The sequence below is a fragment of the Eptatretus burgeri genome, chromosome 4 (genome assembly GCF_056783735.1).
Source record: "Eptatretus burgeri isolate ZD-2024b chromosome 4, Ebu_testis_v1, whole genome shotgun sequence".
NCBI lineage: Eukaryota > Metazoa > Chordata > Myxini > Myxiniformes > Myxinidae > Eptatretus > Eptatretus burgeri.
Genome location: NC_140964.1, coordinates 97,283,572 through 97,293,354, shown reverse-complemented (window position 1 = coordinate 97,293,354; position 9,783 = coordinate 97,283,572). Strand labels below are relative to the sequence as shown.

At 49.4% G+C, this 9,783-nt stretch overlaps 1 protein-coding gene across 2 annotated transcripts in view; it reads left to right on the top strand.

Moving 5' to 3' along the window:
- Window positions 1-9,783, top strand: part of LOC147028722 (visinin-like protein 1) — a 110,937-nt gene that overhangs the window by 46,875 nt on the left and 54,279 nt on the right. The window contains exon 2 of one of the 2 annotated variants that reach the window (XM_085879393.1): window positions 5,052-5,166. The exons of the other annotated variant lie outside the window; for it this stretch is intronic. The gene's annotated coding sequence lies outside the window, so the exon portion shown is untranslated. The remainder of the gene's footprint in view (window positions 1-5,051; window positions 5,167-9,783) is intronic. 2 annotated transcript variants of the gene reach the window in all.

Genomic DNA, 9,783 nt, shown 5'->3' with positions numbered 1-9,783 from the left:
AATGTTTACCACCTCAGAGTTTATGACGTGTTTTGGGTGTGGAGCTCACGGGCACGTGAAGATTGTTTGTCCCAATGCGGTTACACCGCAGGAAAGTGAGGAACTATGCTTCTTCACCACAAACTAATGGGGGGAAGGTGAATCGGGAGCCTCGCCCCCCCTCCCCCCCGGCTGAGGTGTTCGACGAATTGGACTCGTCCACCCCGACCGGCGCTGGAGAGAGGGTGTGTAATCGTGACGTAATTAATCCACCCCCACCAAACGAGTCAGGTCAGGTTTTACGGCCTGACTGTCAGGTCAGGTTCGTTCTGTGACCTGCTACAGGTACCATGTAAACCTGTACTAACCTGTTCCATGGTCGGGTTGTCGGCGACTCAACCGTCTCCCCCACCAGGTTTTCTGGTGAGGAGGGTGTTTGGATATGGACACCCAGCAGGATTAAAAACAAAACCTGTCAAAGGGCGGAGGAGCTCCGTGTGAGCCAACGGCCATCCATATCTGGTGCCCAACTGTGTCTGCGGACGTCCTCCTGCAGTTGGGTCACTTCTTATTAGGAGGTTGGTGGCAGGATTTGCACTCCGGCCACCGTAAAACCCTTCATTCCGCAAAACGCAAAAACGCAAAAAAATCTGAAAACCCACTCCGTGGGAGTACCTCCTGTGCAGCTTCCCTTCGCAGGGCAGCTCACCGGATGACGGGATTGGGGCAAAGCCTTCGGGACCCCAATCTTTGATAGGAGGGAAACCACGGGGTAACATCCCTGGGTCAGATTGCGGGAGAGTGTGTCGGAGTGGTGCTGAGGTGTCGTCCACCAGACGGCGGTCTCCTTGGGTTAACCTGAGGCGGTCCCTTCGGGTGGGTGCCTGGAATGTCCTATCCCTAAGAGAGGATGATCACCTGTCTCTGTTATCATCTGAGCTCAAGCGTTTGGACATCGGGATTGCAGCTCTCTCTGAGGTTCGGAGACCGGATTGCGGCGAGATAATGGTGGGTGGTTACACCTACTATTGGTCTGGTCGCTCTGATGGTTACCATACCCAAGGAGTTGCTGTAGCTGTGTCCACTAAGCTGACCCCAATGATAATTGAGGTAACACCGGTCAACGAGCATATTATGAGATTAAGGATTCGTCACTCCTTAGGTGTCATTTCCATGGTCTCTGTTTATGCTCCGACTGAGGCGAGTGATCTCACCGTGAAGGATGCATTCTACGCCACACTCGAGTCTGTGTTTGATCAGTGCCCCAGACGAGATACACTTCTAGTCTTGGGGGATTTCAATGCATCGACTGGAACTGATAGGGACGGTTATGAGGTGTGTGTTGGTCCCCATGGGTCAGGAACTATGAACCAGAATAGCACTAAGTTCCTTGACTTTGCAAGAAGTCATGGACTTAGGGTGGCTGGTTCATGGTTTCAGCGCCCACAAGCTCATCGCTGGACTTTGCATTCCAACGCTGGCGGTGTGGCAAAGGAGATTGACCATGTCCTCATTGACGGTCGTTGGAGGATGATCCAGAACTGCAGGGTCTACCGGAGTGCTCAGTTCCTCAATACTGACCACAGGCTTGTTGTAGCAACTCTAAAGCTGCACCTTAAATCCTGGAGAATGGTACCATCCCAGCCGAGGCTGGATGTTGCCAAGCTCAGGGATGAGAGAGTAGCTGAGGAGTTTGCGAACAGGCTGAGTGGACACTTGGGGGTCTGGGTGCTTTGGGGGGTCCTGAAGAGTTGTGGAGCGCCTTCAAGACCACCGTCCTTGATGTTGCCGGTGGATGCCTTGGAGTTCACCGCAGGGCAAAGAAGAATTTTGTCTCTCAAGGGACACTGGATACCATTGACCAGAGTCGCAGGGCCAGGCTGAATGGCAGAGCTGAGCTGTTCAGGGAGCTGAGGCGTAAAACTGTACGTGCACTGAGGGTGGACAAGGAGGCCTATGTGCGAGGAATCTGTGAGGGGGTAGAGCATCACCTGTGGACAGGTGATTCTCGTCCCGCTTACAGGGAAATTCGTGCATTACGTTCATCCAAGCCCATCCCTCGGAGCACTACAGTTCGAGCAGAGAGTGGTAGGCTCTTGACAGAGGAGTCTGAAGTGAAGGCCCGCTGGGCCGGTTACTTTGAGCGGTTGTACCAGGCTGATCCCCCAACTGTCGAGTTGGACGTCAAGGGTGTTACAATCCCTGTTGCTGACCCTCGAATCAACTGTGGTCCACCTACGCTTGTGGAAACACGGGCTGCGGTGAACCAGTTGAAACGGGGCAACGTTCCAGGGATCTGTGGCATCCATGCCGAACTTCTCAAGGCTGGTGGAAATGCTGCACTCGTGTTGTTGCATGCAGTTTTGTGCTCTGCCTGGAACACAGGCATCATCCCAACTGACTGGAAGAGGGGCCTTGTTGTCCCTCTCTGGAAAGGGAAGGGTGATCGCCAAGACTGCAACAACTACCGAGGGGTGACGCTGCTCTCAGTGCCGGGCAAGGTCTTTGCTCGGATAATTCTCGATAGGGTTTGCCACCATCTGCTTGAGCACCAGCGTCCAGAGCAGTCAGGCTTTTCACCAAAGAGGTCAACGATTGACCGTATCCTTGCACTTCGTGTCCTCACCGAACGCAGACGAGAGTTTCGGCAGGGGCTGCTTGCAGCCTATGTTGATCTCTGTAAAGCGTTCGATTCAGTGAATCGGGACGTCCTCTGGAGGATTCTTGGTCTTCGTGGGGTGCCACCAAAACTGATCGATCTGATGTCTGAACTCTACTCTGGTACTGAGAGTGCTCTGAAGTGTGGTGGTACTATCTCTGACTTATTTCCAGTTGTTACTGGAGTTCGTCAGGGATGTGTACTTGCCCCCACACTTTTCAGCACTTTTATGGACTGGATTCTAGGGAGGATGTCGGAGAGATCAAGTTGCGGTGCGTCATTTGGGAATGTCAAGATCTCGGACCTTGACTTTGCAGATGATGCAGTCATCTTTGCGGAGACTTTAGACATCCTCTTGGGGGCCCTCGAGGTGCTGAATGAGGAGTCGGAGCCGTTGGGATTACAGGTTTCTTGGGTCAAAACTAAGATCCAGGCTTTCGGTGACATCTTGGATGCTGCTGTCCTGTCTGTGTCTGTTTGTGGTGAGGATGTTGAGGTCGTGGAGAGATTCACTTACCTTGGCAGTGATATTCATGTCTCTGCTGGCTGCGAGTCAGAGGTCAATAGACGTCTGGGTCGGGCCTGGGGAGTCATGGATTCACTGGATCATGGGGTGTGGCGCTGCCGGTACCTGTGCGGGAGGACGAAAGTCCGAGTCTTCAGGTCCTTGGTACTTCCAGTCTTGCTCTATGGGTGCGAGACTTGGACTCTGACCAAGGATCTGAGACGGAGACTTAATTTCTTTGGTACCAGGTCTCTTCGGAGAATCCTTGGCTATCGTTGGTCGGATTTTGTGTCCAATGAGCGGTTGCTGAGAGAGACTCGGATGAGATTTGTTACCTGCATAGTCCGTGAGCGTCAGCTGCGGCTGTATGGACATGTGGCTCGTTTTCCTGACTGATCCTGCTCACCAGATTCTCTCAGCGAGGGAGTCTCATGAGTGGAGGAGGCCAGTGGGTCGACCACGTGCCTCATGGTTGCAACAGGTTGACCATCATCTCAAGGAGATGGGGATGGGCCTGGCATCTGCCTGGGGGATGGCCAGACGGAGGCCCCTGGAGTACCGGCGGAAAGTGGACGCAGCGACGTGCTGTTCTGGCACATGCTCCCATACCTGACCTGACCTGACCAAACGAGGAAGTGAAAGTGGTTGCTTCCTCTCCTTTACCATCCACTGTACAGGACAGTGTGGACGATATGGAGGTGTCTGTTACGGATACCGGGAAAAAATGCCAAAAACGGTCAAATGTCGATGCCCTTGATGCAAAGGAGCAGAATAAGGTTTAGATCGTGTCAGGATCGCGGGACCTCCAAGGTACGTCTCACATTGGAAACCCCTTGGTGGTACCGGAGTCGTGTGCGGATGAAACTTCGCTTGCTCCACTGGCCGACTCTGAGTGGGACACAGAGAACGGTGAGGTATCTCAGGATGTTTTAAGTGTTTGTCCTGTTCGCCAAACTTGTTCAGACGAGTTAACAGCTATGTCTGACAGTGATGGAGAAATAGATAAAGGGGAAAATCCCTGTGAGTTAAATGTCGACCCCTCCCTCACAGATGATGATGTAAGGGTTGTATTGGGGGAGGACATGGACAAGGCAAATTCGGAGGGGTCCGTAAACAGAGCAGAACTTTCTGTTGAGCCAAAAGTAAATGTTCCACAAGTGATAGGAGAGGTTATAGATGAAGCACTTGATTCAGATGAAACCTCTTATAACCCACATTTTAGTGCTTCAAGCTCTCAAGAGGATGAATGGGGAAACGACACAACCTTAGTGTCTCAAGAAAATGTGATTAAATTCCTGGATGAGACATTCAGGAAAAGAAACGTAAAAATCAAAGATTACTTCCCGAATTTACACGATTTCATTAAAACTGCAAGGAGTATGATTCGTGATCCTTCTCAGGCTAACATGTCAGATCCTCAATTCCAAAGGTTAAGGAAATGTGTTACTCAGGCTGGTAAAGAGCTTCAAGAATAACTAACTGAATGGAGATAAAAGTAGCATCCCTGAACATCAATGGAGGACGCAGTTGTGTGCGTCGCCTCCAGGTATTTCAGCTCTTCCAAAATGAAAAAAATTGATGTTAATGCGACAGGATACGCATGCAAATCAGTCTACTGAGGATGAGTGGTGTAAAATCTTTCAAGGTTGTCTTTTTTTCTCGAGTGCGCTTGTTGAGGCCAAGGCTGGTGTGGCAATAGTGTTGCATTCTCGACTTCAGCCTTCGGCGATAACTTGCAATGAAATTTGCAAAGGTTACTTACTTTCTGTGCAAATTGTCAGTAGTAACCTAAAGATTTGCATGACAAATGTTTACTGTCATAGTGCGAACTCTGAAACAGGTGCCTTTCTGTACAAGTTGGCAGAGTTTGTAAGCACCATTGACTTAACCATGTTGTTGTGTCTGGAGGTGACGAAAACTGCACCCTCAACCCACAACTTGATCGGAACACTTGTGAGCCTCATCCACCCAGTGCAAGGCCTTTGGCACAGCTCGTCAAAAAGTGTAAACTGGTGGATGTGTGGTGGGTACAAAACCGTAATATCCGTCAGTATACATGGGTTTGTGCATCAAGAAATGTTTTGACGATGGCTCGCCGAGACAGATTTTATGTTAATCATGAAATGGTAAACATTGTTAAGAACTCTTATATAAGGCCGTCTGGTTTTTCCAATCATCACATGATTGTTTTGGTGTGTGGCTTTCCTCATCATGTCTGTGGAAGTGCATATTGGACTTTTAATTTGAAACTTTTACAAAGGGCACATTTTATAGAAGCTTTTAAAATGGTATGGGAAAAATGCGAGTCACAAAAGGGTTCATATTTGATCTTAAGACAATGGTGGGACTGCACAAAGTCCCAAATCAAATGTTTTTGCCAACAATCCTGCTCGTACTGCACATACAACACTTTTGGTGTGATATCTGCTTTAAAAAACGATATACCTATCTGTGAGCAGAAAGCTGGATTGTCTAGCGTGAATGTCCAGCAGTTGTCGGAGAAAAGGACCCTTCTGGCTGAAATGGTGAAAGAGCAGGCGGCCGGTGCTTTCGTCCAACTGCGGAACAAAAAAAATCCAACTTGACACACCAAGCAAAAGGTTCTTCAATTTGGAAAAAATGGTCAGGACCTCTCAACAAATCCATACTTTGCGCTCTTCTGGTGGTGATTTGTTGACCTCCCAGAGTGACATCAACCATGAACTACAAGACTATTTTTCTAAACTCTTCGCAAAAAGAGCTGTGAATGAGGAGAATAGGAATGCGATGCTTGAACAGCTCCCTTCTCTGTCTGAAGACCAACAGCAATTGCTTGAGCCTGGCATTTCTCTTGGAGAACTTACTGCTGCGCTCAAGGATAGCAAGGATGGGAAAGCCCCTGGACTAGACGGCCTTCCAGCTGAATTTTATAAGGCTTTCTGGGACATTCCAGGCCCTACTCTTCTTGAGGTCTTTCAGGAGAGTGTTGAACAAGGTGAATTGCCATTGAGCTGCCGGAGGGCAGTTTTGTGTCTCCTTACGAAGAAAGGAAACCTGCATGAGACCGCAAATTGGCGGATTGTGTCACTCCTCAACACGTACTATAAATATTGTCAAAAGCACTTGCAACTCGTCTAAAGGAAGTCATCTCTTTCTTGATTGGCATTGATCAATCATACTGTGTTCTAGGACGTTCCATATTCGATAATATTGTTGCGAATTCGCACCCGCCAGCGTGCGAACGGCCACGTGACTCGAATCGCAGCACGTCGCCCACCGGACAGACAATTCCGTTGTGACCCTCTCGGACTAACGCCGGGAACTAGTCACGGGTGGGCCTTTCGGCCTCACCACGATCGTGCCAATCGGCCACCCGCGTGGGATAGGGTTGTTCGCCAAACTCGACCTACCTAAGTACCCACGCGGAGGGTAGACTGGGCGATCGCACCTCGCCGCAGGTCGACCCCGGTCACGGGCCGTTTAAGCGACCCGTTCCCTACTATCGGGATAACCGAGCGGTGTTATCGTTGGCCTCGACGGTTCCGATTAATTATCGGGCATATTAAGCCCACTACCAACCCTTTACGTGAAGCAAGATGGAGATTCAATTAAAGAAAAGACGAAGCGAAACGGGAAAACAGTTCAACATGATGCACATTTATTCCGTGGCACACGGAAAGCACACATATACAATTAAAACAATTATGCACAAACAGCAGATGTAACAAAAGAAACAATGACGCAGAGATACTACCGACTCGGACCGACACACGGCAACACTTAAACAGTTTTACTTCACCAGATTGGCGCCACACACACACACGTTTACACAGAAACAAAAGAAAAGGGCCACCCTCAAAGACAAGGGGGCAGACGGGGCCTGTGGGCCAATATTTGCGCGGGACCTGAAAGAGCGGTCAGGTCCGCGAGACCGGGTGGGTCCTACCCGTGTCTTTGTGATGAGCTGCAAATGTGGCAGCGCGGCGGTGCCCCAACTTCGCGCTCCTTCGCGGGTTTCGTTGGCACTGCTTGGAGTGGGGTGGGAACGGGGCCCCCTTTTCACACTATCTCAGCGCGGGGGAAAAAGAGGGGGGGGGGAATTGTTGATGCTCTGGGGAAAGAGTATAGCTGGCTTGCTTGGGTCCCGTGACGAGCTATTCCACCGCGACCTCGTCGCCGACCGCCGTCTTCCTTGCCTCGGACCCGAACTCCTCGGTCTCTTCCCCCAATTCTCCTCAGCCGACTGCCGAAAACCACTGGGACGCCCTCGCCTCCCGACTCCACTCTGCGCTCCAAACTGCCTCTGCCCAAAACTCTCTCCGCTCTTTTGCCACTCTCCGCTCTTCCAAGGCCGACTCTGCCCAAACCGACTCTCCGAGATTCGCCTTGCGCTCGGCGCTTTATAGGCCGGCAGGAGAACCCATATGCAAATTTCTGGATCAGGACGAGCTCGGGGTGGAGCCACGCTCGCCCATTGGACGGAGGAAAAGGGGCGTGAATCTCCCCTGATCCTAAAATTTGCATATCTCGATTCCACACAGATGCGCCTGGAGGCGGGGCCAAACCGCCCCGCGCTTGCCGATTGGACGGATCAGAAGTGGGCGTGTAGCATTCCTGATCCGAATTCTCCTCGGAAAGGCCGCATTTTGCACTCGCGGCTTGGCGCGCGTCCCGTACGAGCCCAGGACAGCCTGACGCTCGGTGCTCCCAGGTGGTGCGGGAATGGCCGCAGAAGGAGAGAGGTGAAGGTGGTGGAGGGTTTATGGTGGTGGTTTATGGCCCTGGTGCCGTTTGGAATGGCGGTGATGTGATGTTTGCGGGAGCGAGTTGTGAAGGTAAAGATCGTGGCTGTTGGCGTTGTTGTTGTGAAGCGGCATTGTGGTTGGTGGTTGTTGTGTGATGGCGGTTGAGACGTGGTTGGTTCAAAATAAAGATAGAACAGAAAAACGGCTATCTCAAAGGGTCGCAGCCCGAATGAATCACATTTATTCCCTCTAAACAACGGGTTTGGGCTAACTACACATGTACTTACAGAGATATCTCACCTACGGGACCTGAATGGTGGTTTGCAAATTTCCTCAACCGCAACAATATTTTTTTGGTGAGAGACTTGATCAGTCTCGGTCAAACTACATCTCCTGGTTTTGGTTTATTACTTTTAGCTCAAGAAAAAGCTTTTGACAGTGTTAACCATTCTTTTTTGTTTGATGTATTAAGGAGAACAGGGTTTGGGGGAAAATTTATTGCTTATGTTAAGTTATTGTACAAAAATGCATCTTGCCTGCTGAAGGTTAATAATAGTCTTCGTTACCCCCTTCCCCTTTCAGCGAGGCATCCGTCAGGGCTGTGCACTATCAGGCATGCTCTACAATCTAGCTGTTGAACCTTTATTAGTTTTACTTCGGAACTCAGTGTTAGGAGTCTCTCTTTCACAAAACTCCAAAGTCATCGTTTCAGCTTATGCTGATGATATTTGTGTTGCTATTGCAAATCAAAAAGATGTTTCTGAGGTCTCGCGTTGCCTTAAGGCCCGGTCACACCTTGACGTTTTAGCCAGCGATGACAACGTATTAAAATGTATGTAAAACGCTGGCTGATGTTGAACTTTTGATGTTTTTTTTTTAAGATTCGGACGTATTCATCACGAGTTGGTCGTATGCATAACATATTAGTAATGGACACAGAACGTTTCGTTGTGTTATAGATAACTTATACCAACGAATGCTGAACCTGTTGTTGGCCTAAACAACCGATGCCCAACGATAGTCTAACTTCGGCATAGCGCGTTGCACGCATCGCCGATGATGTCGTGACGTAGCCTATTAAAAGGCTGACGCACAACGATTCGAATCATAACTGCCGTAGAAATGGAAGTGACAACATCGCGGTCACACCTTGGCGATCTTGCCAGCGTATGCCGACCTACGAAAAATGTGTCTAAAACGTTGGGGCACGTCAAATACGGTATGAGTAAGTTTGGTATACGTGAGTAGAACGCTAAAGTACGCTATCATACGTCGTAGTAAGTAGAGTACGTCAAGAAATTTTAAACATGTTCAAAATTTTACGACGTACTCGGCGTATGACACACGTTCCGCATGCGATGGGGATAAGTTTTACACACGATATGCGGACGCTTACACACGTCCACAAAGGCTACTTATAAGCTACTCATAAGTCGAAACACGTCGCGGTAATGTCTTTTTTACGCGAAACTTATTTCTAACTTATTTTTGACGTGCTTTGAACCAATTCTTTACGTAGTCCCAACACACATCGACGTATGTAGACGTATTCCAATGACGTCTTCCGGTCGACAAAAAAAAATAAAAAATGAATGTGTTTCTAGCTTACAACTGCCATATAAAGACGTGTTCTCAGCAGTTTTGGGAATTGGTATATAAAAATGGTGTTCATAAAAGGGGAACCCAACAGTGTTTTCGAGTCCTTTTTGAGTCGGTGTCCATGTCAGCAGTAACAGTATCAGTATCACTATCAGTATTAGTATTAGTATTAGTAGTAGTTTGTTCATGTTGGCAGTAGTAGGTGAGTGTGAGGGGGAGGGTGTGGGTTATGATGGATCGTCCTTGCGTCTGCGTGTCCACGGGTAGTTTCATAGGCTGCCACTCAACGATTTAAATGGCTGCATCTCCACGATTGA